Genomic DNA, 20,911 nt, shown 5'->3' on the forward strand with positions numbered 1-20,911 from the left:
CCGATTAAATATGCAGAAACCTAATGGCTTCGATTCTAGGCCCATTCTGGCTTGATCTATTTCAAGTCGAATGAATGCGTATTCTGTGTTTACTTTGGCTGTCTGTCTCCACAGAGTCCTTTTTACAGATTCCTGCATTTTAAGTTTCGTCTCCGGGCCTGCCTGTCTGCAGAGCCCTGTTTAAAATCCTGTCGGTTTTGGTCACGAGGTTACAGAAGCCATTTTGGGTGCCCTGTTTTTAATAACTTGTCCAAACAGGGTCCCTTGATCCATAATTTGGTGAGTGTGGGAATTTTGAGAATCCTGCACTTACAGCCATTAGGAACTGGGCTGAGACTAACCAAGCTCTAATCAAGATGTAGAAATCATTCATCTCCACCCATCAGTATGGCTTAGATATGTTCGTATTCCCTCCTTAAACCTGCCTCGGGGGGGGGAGGAAATTGTTTCAGACGACCTCGGGTGCCTGTAGCAGAGCCTGCTGATTCCAGGACCACTGAACAGGAAGGTGCTTTATTGTAACACTCCCTTTAGGGGGATTTAAATCACTTCCTGTCCCCCCACCTCCAATAGCAACACTCGACACCAGCCCATGCATCCAGCATTGCTATGTTGAAAACTGTGGGAAAAAGTCAACTAACGTCATTCCCCATGTCGTTTGAATACATCCAACGTCACTTCCGGTGGAAAATCCCAGAAGTGACGGCCACTGGTGAGCAATGGACAGAATGACTCCCTGGGAGATATTCTGCCCAAATCCACTCAAAATTGGGCAGAATTGGAGCAAAGAAATCAGTTCTCTGTTATTCTTTACGTAACCCACTTCTGATGTCTATTGTCTCCCAGACAGCTCATTACCAGATGTCTATTATCTTTATCTAACTCATTCCCAGATAGCTGCATCTTCGTGTAACTCACTGCTAGCACCGAACATTATCTATGCAACTCACTACACTCACGTTATCCTCATGTGACTCACTGGTGTGTTCTTACTTCAAGCCATAATAGTTCCGAATTACATCTTTTTCGCATGAAAGTATAGACAACGCTATATATTGTGAATTTAAAATGAAAATCTATTGGTTTCTATCTGAAAGGACATCTTTTGACCTTGTGTTGGTGAAGCGATTGAAAGTAACGCACAAATACTGTATGTAGATATATATATGTCTGTGGAGCCTATCTAACAAGCTGGTCTCCCACATGATAGTCACTACATGTTAATTGCATCAGGAATTCTCTCCTGACTTTTAAATATTGGGTGCATGCAGATGCATAATGGTTAAGAGCTGTTCGCAAGCTATTTAATATAGAGTCATATATTGAGCGGACATTTAGCGGCGGCGCAAAACCGCAACGCCCGCTCAGCTGCGTGTGCAGATCCTGACATCATTTCATGGTGCAATGCCCTTGGGGCGCCCCGAACCGGAAATTCAGTGGCGCCCCCCCTCCTTTCCGCCTGGCACTCCCAGCGACTGGTTGACTGGAACGGCTCCCAGTCGCTGTGGGGCTGGGGGGGCGCTATTTAAAGGGGGCTCTTCCTGGCTTCTTTGTGGTAGCCATTTTTGGACCACTCCTTCTGTGAGAGAGAGAGAGATTTGCAGAGAGACAAAGGGAGAGAGCTTTCTGCATTGAGTCAGCGCTCGCACAGGTACTTTTGGCTTCAGCCCAGAACTTTGTAGTTGGTTTGCTTTTTCACCGGCATAACCTTGAGTGGCCACATACTATGGGGGCTGCAATGGGTGGGAACGTTGGGCTTCTCCATTACATTGAGAGGGCTCAGAGACGCCGAGAGAGAGTGCCAATCATGGCCAGACGGAGGAGGGCCAACAGGCGTCGGCACACGAGACCTTACCCTCCCAGGGTTTTCCGCCAACAGTTCTCATACCTCAACATGTCTGAGGAGCAGTGTTTTCGGAGGCTGTGATTCAGCAGGGAGGTGGTCACTGAGCTCTGCCACCTGCTTCAGCCAGATCTGCAGCCTCAACTGAGGAGCAGGACGTCTCTGTCGGTGGCAGTGAAGGTGACAGTGGCTCTCAACTTCTATGCCACCGGCTCCTTCCAATCCGCTACTGGGGACATTGCCAATATCTCCCAGTTCGCGGTGCATTGCTGCATCCGTCAAGTCACGAATGCCCTCTTTAAAAGGAGACGTCAGTACATCTCCTTCCCCATGACCCTGGACAAGCAGCAAGAGCGCGCAATGGGATTTGCAAGAATAGCGGGCTTCCCCATGGTCCAGAGCACCATTGACTGCACGCATGTGGCTTTGCGGGCGCCGCAAGAGAATGCCGAGGATTACCGCAACCGGAAGGGGTTCCATTCGTTGAACGTCCAGTTGGTGTGTGACCACAGACAGCTGATACTCGCTGTCAATGCCCGCTTTCCAGGCAGCAGCCACGACACCTTCATCCTGCGCCAGACTTCTGTGGCAGACCTTTTCGAAGCCCCGGCTCACCCAGGAGGCTGGCTTCTCGGGGACAAGGGCTATCCTCTGTGCACTTGGCTGATGACCCCGCTCCGTGCGCCCAGCACCCCTGCTGAAGAACGATACAATGAGAGCCATCAAGCGACCAGGACATCATTGAGCACACAATCGGCGTGCTCAAGCAACGGTTCCGCTGTCTGGACCATTCCGGGGGAGCCCTTCAGTACTCACCTGAGCGAGTCTCCCATTTCGTTGTAGTGTGCTGCATGCTGCATAACCTGGCAATCCTCAGGACTCAGCCACTGCCACCAGATATTGGAGCACCAGCAGAGGAGGAGAAGGAGGAGGAGGAGGAGCACCAAGATGGGAGGGAGGCACAAAGTGCAAGGGCCATCCGTCAGCGGCTTATTGCAAGTCGGTTGTAGGCCCCCTCTGAGGGAATGGCTTGTGCCATTGAAAGAACATGAATGGAACCATTCCGCAACCCCTAAGCCGGTCAAGGCAACAAATAGTTCAAAGAGCAAACATGCACATTCTGAATAAAGACACTTCTTTATTAAACAAACTGTGTGCCCTTCCCACATGACAAAGTAACAGAGAGAAACCCCAAAACAGCAGTCAGACACATAACTGACTCTCACAACCTGGAGACAATGAACAAAAGAGTAAACAAAAAATGACCACGATCCTCAGCCTTCAATAAAAAAATTAACAGCATTTTGCCACACCTCCTACTTTTTGCCCTTCGGGGGTGATCTGCTTCGCTTGCGAGATTGGCCCTTCCCACCCTGCAGCTCCTCCGCAATGGGACCCCAGTGGCTGCAGCAAGGCTGGGGGAAGGCTGCTGAGTGTCAGAAACTGAGTCGGCAGATGTCTTTGAGGTACGGCCTGGACCAGCTCTAGGCCTGGAGGGCCCGGCTGCTGACTGCTCCAACTCTGCATGGGCGGCAGCAGTCTGTCCTACAGGTGGTGGCAGCTGCAGTGGAGAAGTGACAGTGTTGGCAGCAGGAATGCTGCCATCCTGACAGTGGACAGCCACTCCCTAGTCAGACGACACACTGGCACTCCCACGGGGCAGCACTGCAGCATGCGGAGCAATCTCCTGAAGCACAGACTGCTGGCCTGCTGTGGCGCGGTGAGGGCCCCGGCGATTCGTGCCTGATCCAGCGAGGGTGGCAGCAGTCAGTGCTCGTGTGGCCTCAATCTGCGTCTGCATCAGACCAGCCACTGACTCCATTGCACCACTAAGCACTTGCGTGGAAGCCGCCTGTGCTGCGCTGAAGTCCTGCAGACTCCTTGCCAGTGCTGCGCCGAAGTCCTGGACACTCCTTGCCAGTGACTCAATGGATTCGGGCATCCTTGCCACTGCAGCCATGAGCTCAGTGTGCCTGTGCTCCGCCTGGGCGCTCATTTCAACGAGGAGCCGCACCTCTTCTACGCTCACTGTAGCAGGACTCGAGGCCAGACTCTCCCTCCGGGGAGAAGGCCGCCGAGCTTCCCGACCCTCCCCGTGTTGCTGCAGCCCGCTGGGCCCCGGAGCTTCACCCTCCTCAGACCATTCGCCCCTGCTCCCCTCCAGGGAAGACGTGTCCCCAATTATGGCCATGAGCTGCCTCGGCTGAGGGTGGCACTGATGGTCCGGCTTCCTCTTCCTCCTCGCCTTCAGAGTCACTCACAGTGGCAGCTTGAGGGCCCGCCTCCTCACCTGGCGAATCAGCATCTGAAAGCAGGGAGGTACAAGAGTGGCTTTAGCGTGAGGACAGGGTGGCAGCGAGGGAGGCATGAGTGCTGCAATGCACTGTATTGGTTCAATAGTGGCAAAGGATGCTGGTGTGAGGCACAAGTGGAAGGAGAGAGGTCAAAAAGGTGATGACCTTACCATTGCTGTCCAGAACAGGGTCGGCATCTCCAGTGGCGACGGGGCCAATCATCCAGCCTGCCATAATCCAATGGACTCGTTGCTCCAGATCGCTGAGGTCTTGAAGGTGAGGCCGGCCTCCCCCGGTCCGTTGCTGCTGCCTCCTGTTATGGGCCAGCTTGCCCTGCAAGAGAAAGGACGGGCTCTGAGTACAGTGTGAAGCCCTGATCTTGGCTGCACTGCCTCCCAGGGTCGAATAGCCCTTACAGTGTGAAGCCCTGATCTTGGCTGCACTGCCTCCCATGGTCGATTAGCCCTTACAGTCTATAAAGTGCTGAATGTGCGTGTGAGTTTCACGAAAGGCCCATAGGTGTTGGATGAGGGCTGGGCATTGCGGCTTTCAGGACCCTTTGGCCATAAAGTGAGGTGGACATGCAGGGATGAAGAGGATACTGAAAAGGGTACTCACCCTGATGACCCGAGTGAGGTCGTTGAACTTCCTGCATTGCACAGGGGTCCTAGGCACCATGCTGCTGGAGGTCACTCTGTGAGCCACCTCCCTCCAGGCTTTGTGATAGTCGTTGGGCAGCGGCCTCCTGCCACTGTCCGGAAACAGGATAGATCGCCTGCGCTCCACTGCGCCAACCAGAACCTGCAAGGCCCCCTCACTGAACCGCTGCACTCGCTCCCTGGCCCTCTCCAAGGTCCTAGGCGTTAGAATGTGGCAGCAGGTCTGTCCAGGCCAAGAATTAGGGCTCCGATGCGCAGGGTGTGGCTACAATCCAAGATCGAACCTCCCCTTTAAGAGCTGACCGGCACCAGCGTGTCTGCGTGCAATCGCCAACTGGCCGCACCTGCGCTGCGCCCGTCCTCGGTGGTAGCGCCTTGCTTCTCCGGCTTAACGCCTTAAGACAGTCATGCAGCGCCTGTTTTAGCGCTCCAAGCACCTCCTGGGGCGAAGCAGGTCAATTTAGCAGTAGGTGGCGATAATTTGCGCCGGGCGCTAAATTTCGCGCCCGCTCGAGTATTACGCCCCAAACGTGGCGATACTGAATTTCTCCCCCATAGAGTCATAACAGCACAGAAGGAGGCCATTCGGCCCATCGAGTCCGTGCCGGCTCTCTGTGGAGCAATCCAGTCAGTCCCATTCCCCCGCTCTATCCCCGTAACCCTGCAAGTTTATTTCCCTCAAGTGCCTATCCAGTCTCCCCTTGAAAACATTGAGGCCTAGAAATTCGGTTGTGGGTTCGCCAGGGCTTTAGCGCCGGAAATTTAGCGCCGGCGCTAAGTCCCCCTGCGCGCGCCAAAAATTCAGTAGCGCCGCGCCCAAACGGCTGCCGGCGCTACTAGAGGGTGTCAGCGCCTCGAAAATGGGCGCTGACTGCCGCATTGCGGCGCAATTCCGGCGCTGCGGCACCCGATGCGGTGCGGCAGGCTGGGGAAGTGCAGGCCTCCTCCTTCAGTTAAGGAGGAGCTGCCTGCACCCGCCCGCTGGCCGTTCAAATGTTCAGAAAAATGAGCCCGGCACCTCGGACAAGTGCCGGGCTTGCAGGCCAGACGCATCTGTTCCGCGGGGGGGGGGGGGTGGAGGAGTCCGGGGAGGGAGGTGCGGGCAGACGGCCGGCGTGAAAGCGGCCGGCCGCCGCGCGACCTTAATGCGCCGGCGCTAACTCCTGCAAGACTCGGTTGCCAAAGTCTTAGTTGCGACTGCCACGGGCGAGGCGGCCGCAACTCAATTTCGGCGCTGGGGCCCGTCACCACGGCAACCGGGACGCTGCGCACACCGATGACATCATCGGTGCCGGCGCAGCGCAACCGGTGTAACGCCGACGGAAGGGCCCCACTGAATTTGCCAACTGGCCATAACTCCGGCGATAGGCCCTCCAGCATCCCAAATGGGGCGCTAAGCCTACTGAATTTCTAGGCCTGAGTGTCTCCGCTTCCACCACTTCCGTCGGCAGCGAGTTCCAGGTCCTCACCACTCACTGCGTAAAAAAAATTTTCCTCTCATCCCCCCGTATCTCTTGCCCAAAACCTTAAATCTGTGTCCCCTAGTCCTTGTACCATCAACTAGTGGGAACAGCCTTTCCCCGTCTAGCCTATCCAAACCCATCATAATCTTGTACACCTCTATCAAATCACCCCTCAACCTCCTTTGCTCTAATGAAAACAAATCCAGCTTCTCCAACCTGTCCTTGTAGCTAAGATCCTCCATCCCCAGAACCATTCTGGTAAGTCTCCTCTGCACACGCTCAGGTGCCTTCACATCCTTCCTAAAGTGTGGTGACCAGATCTGAATGCAATACTTCAGTTGTGGCCTAACCAGCACTTTATAAAAGTTCAGTATAACTTCTCTACTTTTGTACTCAATGAAGCCCAAGATCCCATATGTGTAAAGTCTGTGGGTTGTACGGTTAATAACGACACAGACTTCAGGAGTAACAAACAAACAGGTCTTTACTATTCGAAGGTCAGGGCGAATCTGCCCCAGCAATCCTGCCACAACACTTATATACTGGTGTGGTCACTATCGGTATTACAGTATACAGAAGCCAAACAAATAGTGCCACACCTAAAGTAGTTCTCTTAAAGGTGAACGGTTACATTCAATAGTTCCCTTAAAGGTAGACGGGTACATACACTACAATCCTCCCTTTTTAGCTTATTACTTACAGAGTCCCCGTTAAACATACATATCTTCAACTTCCTATAAAACAAATTACAGATATAATCTCGGTGGAGTCAATGTCATATAAAACAATTTACAGATATAATCTCGGTGGGAACAGTTCACAGGTTCAGTCTCTGCGGAAACAGTTCATAGATTCAGTCTCTGATCTTGACTCGTTCCGAACAACATCTCTTTGGTGTAGCCGGTTCACATGGCTAGCGTGACTCCTCCATAGCCTTTTTCTTGACGTAACAGCTTGAACTTTCGTCCTGTTGAACCAGCAGTGCGGACTTTTACAACCAACTGGCTGTCTTGATATTTTCCAGTTTTTCAACTAATTTAGTTCCTTTCGTAGTGTCCCGCCTGAGATGGTAGAAGTGTTAATATTTTAGACAGTTATTATCTTCTGCTTCTTCTTTTTCTTTTCTGCCTTTTTGACACTCTCGGAGCTCCTTTCTCGGCTGCCAGCTGTAGCGCCACCAACTCTCTATGTTCCTTAGACCTTAAGTGCTTCATCCGGATTTCAGCACTTTGGGAGTTTTCATCACAAACTGAGCAGACCAGATCCTCGTAATATTCAGTGTCACTCAACAGGTCATGGTAATATTCGGTGTCGTCCTGAGTTAGGCCAGTGAGAGGCCCTTCTACTTCCTTCTTATCCATCTGGACGTTAGCCGACGGTGGTTCCTTCCCTAACCATCTTTCTTGAAAAGACTTCTTCAAACATTCATATTCATTCCGCTCTTCCGGGGATGTCTGCCATTCCTTCACTACTGGCCTCATTTGTGAGTTCAATACCTTCCCTTCCATCGGGGATTTCGTTGTCAGGCTATTTAATCCTTCTACTGGAGTATCTGTTTCCACCCCCTTCTGTTCCCCTTGACGCAATTCAGTGTACTTTTGGCATCCTTGTAAAAGCTGTGTTGCCACCTCAGCTATCTCCGTGACTTTTGGAAGCTCCGAATTCTTTCCCTTTGAACCCTGAAACTCGTGTTCCCATTTTGGAGTCTTGTCCCTCAGCGTGTGTAAGAGTTGGCTGGCCGTTAACTCTTCTACGGGGACTCTGTGGATTAGAGTCTTCTCCATTTCATCCACCTTTCCCTCCAATGTTTTCACCTTCCTTTCCTCCGGTACTTTGGTTTTAAGCGCTCGAAGAAGTTGCGCCTTGATGTTCTCTAACTCCTGTTCAGGGGCCATTCCTACAGTCTCTGTGATCCTTCCAGTTGCCTTTCCTTCCACTGCCCGGATTCCTAGTTGAATATGTTCTTCAAGTTGTTGAACCTCGGCCATTGCCGCCTCATATTTGTCCTGGGTTGCCTTCAATAATTTAATGAGTTCTTGGACATCTTGAATTTCATGTTCTGCTATGTCTTCCACCTCTAATTTTTCATCGATGGATGGAATCTCTACCGATAAGTCTGTCTTGGCCTGAAGCTCATCAAACATTTCCTGCAGCCTTTGTAATTCTCGCTCATGTTCAACCTTTAGCTGTTCAGATGCTTTCACTAAAACTAGCTTTTCAGAGGTTGCCGAGTTAACCCCTTCCAGGATTGTAGTCTGGGCCTGTTCATACTGTTCTTTCAACTTGTTACACTCTGTTTGCAACGAGTCGTAGAGATGAACTGGGATAAAATCCTGGCTTCCTGAAGATTCCTCTTCCTTTGGTTCGTTCTGTAAATATTCTAGTTCCTGAACAGCATCAGGGGAATGTGATTGGTATTTGGCCACGATGGCTCTATGGTCACTCTCTGCTTGAGCTAGCTGTCTCTGTTGTCTTTCCAGGTTCTCCCATTCGGTGTCCCAGAACTTTTCCATATTTTTCATCTCTTGTACGAGACGGTCACTCAACTGTTCTAATTGTTGTCGTACTTTGACACAAGTTTGAGTCCGAACTCGGTGTTCTTCCGTCGTGGATGAATCCTTTGCTTGAACAGGCTCAGAATTCTCTGTCAACCTGGAGTTCTGCTCTGCAGCTTTATTCTTCTTGGTAACATAAGTCCTTCTGCATGTCTTCATTTCCTTCCCCATCGTCGGCAAGTCCCTTTTAGCCTTGTCTTCCATATTTGAATTGGTCTTATCGTCATCCATTTCAGAATCTGAGCTGATAGCTTGCACCGAGTCCTCCCTCATTATGGCTTTTAGGTAGTGCCATTCCATATCTATTTTCTTAATCCACTCCCGTCCTAGAAGTGGTGGTCCTCCTTCAGGTAATACGTACAAGTTCATTCTTGGGTGTTCTTTACCCCTATCTCTCACCTTGACTCTTATTTTCCCCATGGGGTATACGTTATGCCCGTGTATGTCTGTAATACGAACTTGGTATTTCTTAAAGGTATGTGAGAGAATAGCCGGTGGTAGTCCCTTCGGTTGATGACTGATAGAGCTGATCCAGTGTCCAGCTCCATCCTTACTTGGACTGCAGCTATTTTTAGTATGACCCAGATGGTTTGTAGATCCGTTTCTTTACCCACATTGTGGATTCTCAGACTACCCAGCTCCTGGTTGTTTGGGTCTGAGTCTGAATTCTGTTCGTCTGAACTCTTCTCAGCCACCTTGTGTACCTTGTTGTACTTTTCTTGTGGTGGCTTCCTTTGATTGTTGGTCTTCTTCCCTGACCGGCATACCTTCGCGATGTGACCCAGTTTGCCACATTTCCTACACTCTTGGTTCTTAAACCAGCATTGATTCTGGTCATGCGTTGTCTTCCCACAACGGTAGCATTTTGTTGTGCTTGAAGTAATTTGGTCCACCCCGAGTGCCGCCGCCTTTGGTTGCATTTCCGCCGTTCCTTTCGCTGCGGCTTCGTGCGATGCAGCTATAAGGACAGCCCTGTCCAGTGTGAGGTCGTTCTCTTCCAGTAGTCGCTTCTGCGTCCCTTCTTTGGACAATCCGCATACGAACTTGTCCCGCAGTGCTTCTGTCAGATTCCCTCCGAACTGGCAGTATTTCGCTAGCCTACGCAGTTCGACCAAGTATTCCGCATTGCTTTCGTCTTTCCTCTGCGTTCTTGCGTAGAATTTGAATCGTTCAGCCAGCATCAACGGTGTGGGGTTCAAGTGGTCCTTCAGCACAGCCACAATCTCTTCGAAGGTCTGATCCGCTGGTTTATCTGGTGCTATTAGATGCTTCAAGAGCCCGTATGTTTTTGCCCCCATCGAGTTTAGCAATGTTATTGCCTTGTCGTCTTCCTCTATTTTGTTGGCTTCGCAATAGATCTCTATGCGTTCCACGTACGTGGCCCAGTCTTCTATTTCAGAATTAAAGTCGTTAATATTCCCTCGCTTAGGCATCTTTCTTCCCTTGGGAGCAGCACCAGTATTTCTTTAAGTATTCTTATTTATTTGTTTATTTCTAAGATGGCGGTTTTCCCGCGAAATCGGCGGTTTCCCGCTCTTTCCTTCTCTCCCCGCCCACTTCAATGGCGGTATGTCAGTTAAGATGGCAGTTTTCCCGCGAAAATGGCGGTTTCCCGCTCTTCCTTTCTCTCTCCGCCCACTTCAATGGCGGTTTCCCGCTTCTGTCATCTCCTCCGCCTAATGGCGGCTTCCCGCGTTTCTTCCCGGTGGAAGGGGTACGCTTTCCCCACAGCGGACAGGTTCAGCCGCTGGGCTGGCTCTCGCACAGCTCCCCTTACTCGGCTCTGTCTTTTCCTCCCGCCCGCACGGCTCTACCGGCGCTGGGTACACCCCGTTAACGGAGGACAGTTCAGCCGCTGGACTGGCTCTCGCGCAGTCTCTCTCTCCGTACCCGGCTCTGTCGCTCTCTCTCCCGCACGTTCGGTTCTACCGGCCCTGGGTACCCCGTTGGTGGAGAACAGTTCAGCCGCTGGACTGGCTCTTGCACAGTCTCTCTCCCCTTGCTCGGCTCTGTCTCTCCCTCTCTCGCACGTTCGGTTCTATCGGCTCTGGGTACCCCGTTGGTGGAGAACAGCTCAGCCGCTGGACTGGCTCTCGCGCAGTCTCTCTCCCCTTGCTCGGCTCTGTCTCTCTCTCCCACCCGCACGGTTCCTGTTCGCCTCCCAGCCCTCTCGCAAACCGGTGTTTCCCTCCCTGGCTGCAGCTGGGTTTCTCTTCCCGCGCCTACTCCCAGTCTCAGCGCTTCGTGGCTGCGGTCGCTGCCCGGTTTTCCCGCCGATCGAGGTCCGACTGTCTCACGACGCCGTTGGACCCGACTTTCTGACCGGCTCCGTTCCCCCTCGACCGTGGTCGAGTGCACAGCCCTTATCCTCCGGATATTCTCTACACCTTCCCCTACTCACAGTCTCCGCGGCCGCCTTGTTTCCAGCTGATCGGCTCACTCCGCACCGTGGTAGAAGGGTAGTCAGTGCCTGTTGCTGATGGAAGCTTTTGTTGCTAAAGTCTTCCTCCTTCCTCCTGCTGCAGCCTCGTGTTTTCTTTCAGCAGCACGACGAGGGCGGTTGCCTCTCTTCGACGCTCTTCGTTGCTTTGGTAGTCTTGCCGCAGGGTACGATCGGACTCGTCGCCACTGTAAAGTCTGTGGGTTGTACGGTTAATAACGACACAGACTTCAGGAGTAACAAACAAACAGGTCTTTACTATTCGAAGGTCAGGGCGAATCTGCCCCAGCAATCCTGCCATAACACTTATATACTGGTGTGGTCACTATCGGTATTACAGTATACAGAAGCCAAACAAATAGTGCCACACCTAAAGTAGTTCTCTTAAAGGTGAACGGTTACATTCAATAGTTCCCTTAAAGGTAGACGGGTACATACACTACAATATGCTTTGCTAACCACTCTCTCAATATATCCCACCACCTTCAGGGACCTATGCACCTGAACTCCCAGGTCCCTCTGTCCCTGCACACTCTTTAAAACTGTGCCATTAAGTGTATATTGCCTCACCCTGTTCCTTCTGCCAAAATGCATCACCTCACACTTCTCTGTATTAACTTTCATCTGCCACTTGTCTGCCCATTCTGCTAGCCTTTTTATGCCCTGTTGCAGTCGATTGGTATCATGGGATTGGGGGTAATATAGGAGCATGGATAGAGGATTGGTTAACTAACAGAACACAGAGAGTAGGTTGGCAGGCTGTAACTAGTGGGGTGCCGCAAGGATCAGTGCTGGGGCCTCAGCTATTTACAATCTATATTAATGACCTAGATGAAGGGACCGAGTGTAATGTGTGCAAGTTTGCTGATGATACAAAGCTAGGTGGGAAAGTAAGCTGTGAGGAGAACACAAGGGGCAGGATTTTCATTGGGCCGTGGAGTCGGGATTGGAGGCGTGTGGGGGGTTAAAATCCCGAAATCATGGGTTCCGAACCCATTCCGCACCCAAACCCGCCTCCATGCCCGTTTCAAAGGAGGCGGGTACCCGTCCCGCGCTGGGACCCGCCTACCCGAGGCAGGAAGGGATTAGTGCCAATTAACTGCCTGTTAACAAGTCGTTAACAGACAGTTTTTAGCCTAATCCCTATTTTTAAGGTTGAAGTGTGGGATTCCCGATGGCTCCAAACCACGCCAAGTTAGAGGAGGTGGGCCATCGGGTTGAAGGACTTGGAGGGGTCGAGATGTCGGTGTTCAGGTGAGTGATGTGTGCATGAGTGCAAAGATAAGTGTGTTTGGTGTGTCTAAAGTGGTTAAAGAAGTTTAAATGACCTTTTCTTACCTTTTCAGCCTCCTTTCCTTTAGGTCCCGGGAGTCCCTCATCTCACCGGCACAGAAAGCAGAACTGTCAAAAGTGACAGCCTTCAGCTTACTGTGCAGGAGAGATTTCTAACTGAGTCTGTGGAGAAGGACTCAGGTTAGAAGTCAGACTGTCAGTGTTTGACAGCTTCGAACAGCTTTCAAATACTGATATTTCATCTGTCAAAAGCTTTTGACAGATGAAATTTCAGTCTGTGACATCACCTGTTGCCGGGTGGCCCTTAAAATCGTGTGGATTGGCCGCATCTCGATGGAGGCGGGACTACAACCCCGAAAGTTGTAGTCCCGCCTCCAACCCGACTCCTGAATGAAAATCCTGCCCAAAGGGGTCGATTTTGTGGAACCTGTCGGGAAGAAGGCGGGACTTCCCCTTTCAGGTTTTTGACCCGCCTACTTCGACGTCCGGCCAATCCGCGCGATTTTCCCTTGATTGACCTTGTTAAGCCCGCCCAACGGGCTCAGCAGGCCAATTAAGGGCCACCCGGCAACAGGTGACATCACAGACTGCAATTTCATCTGTCAAGGTTTCTGACAGATGAAATATCAGTGTCTTACAGCTGTTTGAAGCTGTGAAACACTGACAGTCTGATTTCTAAGCTGAGTCCTTCTACGCAGACTCAGTTAGAAAGCTCAGCAGCACTAAAAGCTGAAGGCTGTCACTTTTGACAGATCACAGCCGTTCAGCTTTCAGTTCCGGCTGAGTGATGCGCTCCCGACACCTAGAGAAAGAAAGGCTGTTAAGGTAAGTAAAGGTAAGTTAAAAGTTCTTTACACACTTTAGACACACCAAACACACTTACCTTTGCACTCATGCACCCATCACTCACCTGAGCGCCGACATCGCGACGCCTCCAACTCCTTCAACCCGACGGCCCGCTGCTCTAACCTGGCGTGGTTTGGAGCCGCCGGGAAACCAACACGAAACCCCTCAAAATGGGGATTAGGCTAAAAACTGCCTGTTAACTACCTGTTAACAGGCAGTTAATTGGCACTAATCCCTTCCCGTCTGGTTTTGGCGGGTCCCAGTGCGGGGCGGGTACCCGCCGCCCCTGAAACTTACGTGGGGCGGGGTTTTGGGTGGGATGGTGGCGGGACCCCTAAAGTTGGGATTTCCCCCCCCCCACCCCACACGCCTGAAACCCCACCTGACGGCTCCCCGAAAATCAAGAGTCTGCAAAGGGATATAGATAGACTAAGTGAGTGGGCAGTAAGGTGGCAGATGGAGTATAATGTAGGGAAATGTGAGGTTATTCACTTTGGTAGGAAGAATAGAAAAACAGGATATTTTTTAAATGGTGAGAAACTTTCAAAGGTTGGTGTTCAGAGAGATTTGGGTGTCCTCGTGCAAGAAACACAGAAAGCTAGCATGCAGGTACAGCAAGCAATAAGGGAGGCAAATGGCATGTTGGCCTTTCTTGCAAGGGGATTAGAGTATAAGAGTAAGGAAGTCTTGCTACAATTGTAGCTGAGATAGATAGATTTTTGGACTCATGGGGAATCAAGGGATATGGAGATCAGGCAGGAAAGTGGAGTTGAGGTCGATGATCAGCCATGATCTTATTAAATGGCGGAGCAGGCTCGAGGGGCAGTATGGCCTACTCCTGCTCTTATTTCTTATGTTCTTATATTTACAACAGTGAGTACAATCCAAAAGTACTATGAAGCACTTTGGGATGTCATGAGGTTGTGAAAGGCACTATATAAATGCAACTTCTTTCTTTCTATTGGAGTGATAGGGTTCCACTCCAATTTTTTGTACAGCTGTTGGGCGGGTACCTCGAATGTGCCTGTACAGACACAGGCCCCTCCTACCCCAATGGCTTAAATAACTCCCTCCCCATGATTTGGGTTCACGCCTTTCTCTGCTGGAGGTCGGAGGTCCCGCTCTACTGCTGTTCCAGTGGTGAAGCAGGGATCATGGAGCTTCAGGGCCTAAGATTTCAGACATTTTCTTGTTTTTAAGACACATTTTTTAAGTGAGACACATTTACATCTAAATATTCTAGCATGTTCCTTTCATTATAAATCTCGTTCAGTAAGTTCAACTACCTGCTTAGGCTGAATCATACAGTCTGACCCCCAGTGCAGTAAATTCCACCATTCAGATGGATAGAAAAACATGATGGTCAGTGCCTGCAACCTCTAGTATAGAATATCACAGTAACTGTGACCTGTGACCTCTGGACACATTACTCCCATTCATCGAGCACAATAGGGTGAGGATTTGCCAGTCTGCCTATGGATCTGCCTATAAAGGTGTGACCTTGAATATAGAGTTGATAGGGAGTGAGTGATTGAATGGTATTAGTTTTAGGGACTGGCCTCATAGACTTCAGAGACTTTTCCCGTGCTGTACTTTCCGATCTTCCTGTGGAGCTCACTGACAAAAGTTGACCATTCTCCATATAGCTCACGGACAGATATCTGTTGTTGTTCATGTATTTCACTGATGGGCATCTGTATCTTATTAATTGATCTCCGTACGTTGCCCATCCCTTGCTGTCCTGAGAAGGTGGCAGTGGACCTTCTCCCTGAACTGCTGTAGTGATGGTGCTCCCATGATGGTGTTATGTCAGAAATTCCAGGATATTGACCCAGCAGTAATGAAGGAATGGCAATATATGTCTAAGTCAGGGTGGTATGTAACTTGGAGGGGAATTTGGAGGTGATGGTGTTTCCACAACATTGCTGTTCTTGTCCTTCTTAGTGGTAGAGGTCACAGGGGAGTGAGGTGCTACAATGCATCCTATAGATTGAACATAATGCAGTCACATTGCACCGATGGTGGAAGGGGTGCATTTTGAATGCAGTGGTAGGAATACTGACCAAGTTTACTTTTCTGTCCTGAATGGTGTTGAGCTTCTTTGAGTGTTGTTGAGGCTGCACCCATCCAAACTGGTGATGAGTATTCCATTGCACTCCTTACTTGAGTCTTGTAGATGATGGAGCGTCTTTAAGGGGTCAGGAGATGAGCAACTCATCGCAGAGTACCCAGTGTCTGACGTGCTCTTGTAGTCATGGTGTTTTTATGACTGGTCCAGCTCAGCTTCTTGGCCAATGGTGACCCCAAAGATGTTGATGGAGGGGGACTCGTGATGTTGGTGCTGTTTAACGTCAAGGGCATGTGGATGAGCTTTCTCTTGTTCGAGATGATTATTACCTGGCACTTATATGGTGCAAATGCCACCTACCACTTGTCACCCCAAGCCTGGATATTATCTGGTTCCTGCTGTAGGCTGCTTCATTATAGAGGAATTGTAAATGGAGCTGAAAACTGTTGAATTGTCAGTGAACAGCCCCACTCCTGACTTTAGGACAGAAGGAAGATCATTAATGAAGCAGATAAAGATGGTTGGGCCAAGGATGTTTCACTGAGGAACTTTTGCAGTGATGTCCTGGGACTGTAATGTCTGTCTCTGACAACCACAGCCACCTTCCATTGCAGCAGTAAAACACCAGCCACTGGAGGATTTTCCCTTTGACCCCCAATTACTAGGGTTGTCCTCCATGAGCCTTCCAGACACCTAGGGCTCGATTTTCATCGGGCCGTTGAGGCGGGATTGGAGGCATGTGAGGGGGTTAAAATTGCAAAAACTGGTGGGCGGGCCCAACCCCGCCTCCAAGCAATTTTCATTAAATCGTGTCTAATGGTCCCGTCTCCGTTCCACCTCCAAGAGGCGGGATAGGCTGTTTAGGCCCTTAACAAGCACTAACTTGCCTCTATAATGCCATTTTGAAAGGCCTTAGTGATTTTAACCCCTTTACCACGTGAAGCACACCTGTTCTGAAACACGACGGTGAAACCTGGCGGGAGCACAATTGGATTGCTGACTATCAGCTGCAGCTCCACCATTAAAGAGGTGATTTGATCAGCCATCATTTGCAGGTGGCAGGACTTTGTTGTCTCAGGTCTGGGGGAACTTTTAGAAGGCATAACCACAGCTGTGGAAGATTGGAGCCTGACACCCATCTCCAGTGTGACCTCCTGGGAAACCCCTCTCGCCACCTTCACTGAGCGCTTCCTCAACTGAGGCATATACCAGAAGCATGGGAGCCATTTATTTCCATCCCTTCTGGACATCAGATGAGGATGAAGACCAGCCGTGGCACCAGCAGAACCAGGAACAGCAGCAGCACCAACAGCAGCAGCAACAACAGGAGCGCCAAGCTGCTGCTCACGCACCTGAAGCTGCACAGGCCAGAAGGGGCCAGTGCATGGAAGCCCATGTCTGAGCAGCAGTGCCAAAGGCAGCTCCGACTTTCGCGAGAGGTAGTGGGTGACATCCGCGCAATGCTACAACAAGACCTGCAGCCCAGAGGATCAGGTGGACAACCCTTACCAGTGGCCGTCAAAGTCACCACCGCACTCAACTTTTTTGCCTCAGGCTCATTCCAGGGATCAGCAGCAGACATCAGCGGCATCTCCCAGGCGGCCGCACACACTTGCATCATGCAGGTAACCGATGCCCTCTTTGCCATCACACACAATCACATCCATTTCACCAAGGATCAAGCAAGTGTCACGGCGCGTGTGGTTGGATTAGCTAATCTGGCAGGCTTTCCAAGGGTGCAGGGCATCGTTGACTGCACATATGTGGCCCTTAAGGCACCCCATCGCAATCCAGGTATTTTTGTCAACCGCAAGGGCTTCCACTCCCTTAACGTTCAGCTGGTGTGTGACCACAAGAAGGAAATATTGCATGTTTGTGCCAAGTACCCTGGCAGTTGCCATGACTCCTTCATACTGCGCCAGTCTAGTGTGCCTCCGCTATTCAGTCCGCCAGACCAACTTAACGGATGGCTACTTGGAGACAAGGGCTATCCCCTGAAGATGTGGCTAATGACGCCGTTGAGCCCATCCAATGAACCTGAGGAGAGCTACAACTCCAGCCACATTTCCACCAGATCCATTATCGAGCAAACCATCGGTTTGCTGAAGATGCGCTTCAGATGCCTGGATAGATCAGGTGGAGCCCTGCAGTACTCAGCAGCCAGGGTCTCCAGAATCGTTGTGGTCTGCTGTGCACTTCACAACATGGCACAGCGTCGTGGCTTGCAGATTCCTGAGGACCAAGTGACTCCTCACATATCCTCCTCAGATGAGGAGGTGGAGGAGGAGGAGAGCGAAAACGAACATCTTGCAGAGGCCCATCAACCAGCGGCAGCAGTACGCGAGAACATTGCTGCCCGGGATGCAAGGAATGCACTCACCTTGGCCAGATTTGCTTAGCCTAGCCAATCAAGCACTTTTGCCTCGCAGCTTCTTACCTGAGCATCGACAATGGCCAAGAACCAGCGGATTCCTAGCAATTTGACCACCATACTGACAATTGCAAGTAATCCTAAGCCCTCAATGTGGAAGTCCCATTCGCGAAATGACACACGCCACAACTACAGCAGTAGCCATCAGATTTTTTATTTACAGTAATCATCTGATGGCTTTTTAACATAAAACATCAAATTTCACCCAAGTGACCACCCTTGTGACTATTTGTGCAGTATCTTTCTCTTACGCGTGCTCCTACATGGTGCTTCCCCTGTGGCTTCAGCAGATGTGGAGGCCCTTGCTCACTTTCTTGCTGCTCCTGTCTCGACACCTTTGGTGGGCGTCCTCTGGGGTTGCGAACCTGTGAGGGCTCATCAACAGTCTGCTGCTCCTGCGGCTGTGCAGGGGTTGAGACGCCAATCTCAGATGGGTGTGAACTCTGGCGGGGCTCTGACCGAGGGCTCTGCAGTGGCATGGAAGTGGGAGCACTTGGAGAGGAGCCCTCACTTCCTTGATGTCTGCCACCAACTTCCCTCTCATGGGTCAGGTCCCCCTCAGCGCTTGCAAGTGGCTTGAGAGCACCTTGCTGCACATCAGGGGGGCCATGGGGACCCGTATCTGCACTGGCAGTCCTACTCAGAAGGACTTCCATGAAGGCCAGGTTTCTCTGTTCAATAGATGACCATCGCTCCTCCAGAAATGTCATTCTATTCAGAACATTCAATGACATAAGAAAACTACTGGACACTTGGTCTAAGCGTTAAACAAAGCTTTAATCAACTGTTTTACAACATGGAGGTCTAGTTGTGTCCTTCACTAGTTCCTGTTAAGAATGTCCTGCGCAAGCTGGGCCCGTGCCCAAGTATTTATACTCTCCCTGGACAGCGCCACTCGTAGGCCGCTCAGTGTTATTTCATAAGTCTTTCTTTCATGAATGACTGATTCATGTCACTCACCATGTTTTCTGCACTCTGGCGACTTATCACCTCCATGGAGGTTGCCATCCTTTCCATGGTGATGCGTTCATGCGCCAATGACTCCACAAAGGCTCTGCTCATGTTCGCAATGGACTCCTCCATTCGCTCCACACTCGCAGCGACCCTGGAGACAAAACCTGCCAGAGACTCCTGCATCTGTTCCTGGAGCTCCAGCACCGCTGATCTTATGGATGGACCCAGAGGCAGAGGGTCGACATGCAGCTGAGCCGAGCTGGCAGAGTCCTGCGCCCTCCGACTAGGACTCTCCACTGCTGTCCCTGTCTCCACAATCTGCTGATGCTCAGGCTCTTCCTCCTGGCTAGTGGGGACGGGTGCTAGCGATGGTCCTGTGGGGGAGTAAAGGAAAGAGTCAGAGATGTGATGCCAAGGTTACATGCACATTGCATATTGCAGATGATCATAAGTCCATCTGTTAGAGCTTCAGAATCATTATCAGCGACTCATGCAATGTCATTGAGAGAGATGGAAAACTATTCTGTCACCAGCTTGCTGTGATGCACCCATCTGTCCATCCCCCACTTGTGCATCGTCCTTCACTCCCTAGGTCTCCAGGACCGCCTCCTCCCAGTTGGTGAGCTGGGCTACTGAGGGTGGCCCTCCTCCTGTCCTCACTTTCTCTCTTATTGTGAGCTCTCTTTTCCTGCAATGAGGGAGACAAGTGGAGGTTGAGTGAGAATGAAGGAGTGAGTGTAGAGAATCCATAGCATAGATGCTTAGAAGGAGACAAAGATGGAGTGAGGTGGCAAGACCAAGGGCCCTCCCTGTGTGTTGTCCAATGATCACAGTGATAGGGAGTGTGAGGGCTGCATAGTCGAATAGTTAGGTGAATGTGACCATAGAGAGAGAGGGAATGGGTAAGGGTGCATGGATGTCAGTGTCAAGTGGGATGTGGAGGAAGAGATTGGTAAAGCTGAGTGCTGGTGAGGAGAGGCAATGGGGATCAGATTGAGGGTGATGGGAAAGTCATACTCACTTTTCCAGTGCGCAGAAGGTCATGAAATCTCTTCCTGCACTGAAGCCAGGTTCTGTGGGTAACTGACAACGAGTTCACCTCCTGGGCCACCTGGATCCACACAGCCTTGGTCTGCTGGGGAGGCTTCTTCCTCCCTGAAGAAGGGAAGAGCACCTCTTTATGTGCTCTTGCTCCCTCCACTAAAGCCTGCAGGGCAACGTCATCGAAGCGGGGTGCAGACCTAGGTCTCTGGCTGGCCATTCTTCCTGCAGGTGCCTCTCACTGCAAAGGCCAAAAGGTTGGCAGTCTGCAGAAGGAGCAAGGCTTGTTGCAGACCTTAAATGCAGCAGCAATGATGATGTAATCAGAGGCGACTTTCAGACTGGAAATACTCATTGGCCATGGGTTCCCACACGTTGGAACCCAATTGGCCAATTAAGTTAAAATTGCATCATTCTCCCACATCGATTTAGAATCGGGTGGCTAACACGAAATGCGGATTACACAACCCCAGCCCGCCCCAGTATCAAAATCCAGCCCCTTTTATCTTATACATAATTCACTGCCAGCCATCTATTATCCTTTATGAAATATACTCCTCGCAATGTACTGTTCTCCAAGTAACAGTCAGGGCTCTATTGCCAGATATCTTCTGTATCACTTTAGCTCGCTCATTTCCTATGATGCTGCTTGATATTGTTCCTACTGCCATCTTTAATGGTTAGAAAGACTCCAGACATACCTGGCCTGTAATTTCAGCCTTGCACATATGAGAAATGTGCCTGATTGACATCCAGCGACAGCATATAGCAAACAAATGAACAGTTTGAAATAACAACAGAAAATGCTGGAAAACTCAGCAGGCCAGGCAACATCCGTGGAGAGAAATTAGAGTCGACGTTTCGGGTCGAACCCTTTTTCAAAACTGGAAAGGAAATGAAATAGATCGAAGGCAGGGCTGGGAGAGAACAAAAGAAGCGAAGAGACATTAAGAGGTATTCAAAACGAGACGAGATGGTGATAGGACTAGTGGAGACAAAAGACGGCTCAGGTTAGGTGTGAAAT

The 20,911-nt window shown here is 50.7% G+C and overlaps 1 protein-coding gene across 1 annotated transcript in view; it reads left to right on the plus strand.

Annotated features, from left to right (window-relative positions):
- Positions 1–20,911, plus strand: part of LOC147107849 (interferon-induced GTP-binding protein Mx1-like) — a 99,392-nt gene that overhangs the window by 14,515 nt on the left and 63,966 nt on the right. The window lies entirely within an intron of this gene.

The sequence above is a fragment of the Somniosus microcephalus genome, chromosome 14 (assembly GCF_052327205.1).
Source record: "Somniosus microcephalus isolate GS21.2 chromosome 14, FLI_Smic_1.0, whole genome shotgun sequence".
NCBI lineage: Eukaryota > Metazoa > Chordata > Chondrichthyes > Squaliformes > Somniosidae > Somniosus > Somniosus microcephalus.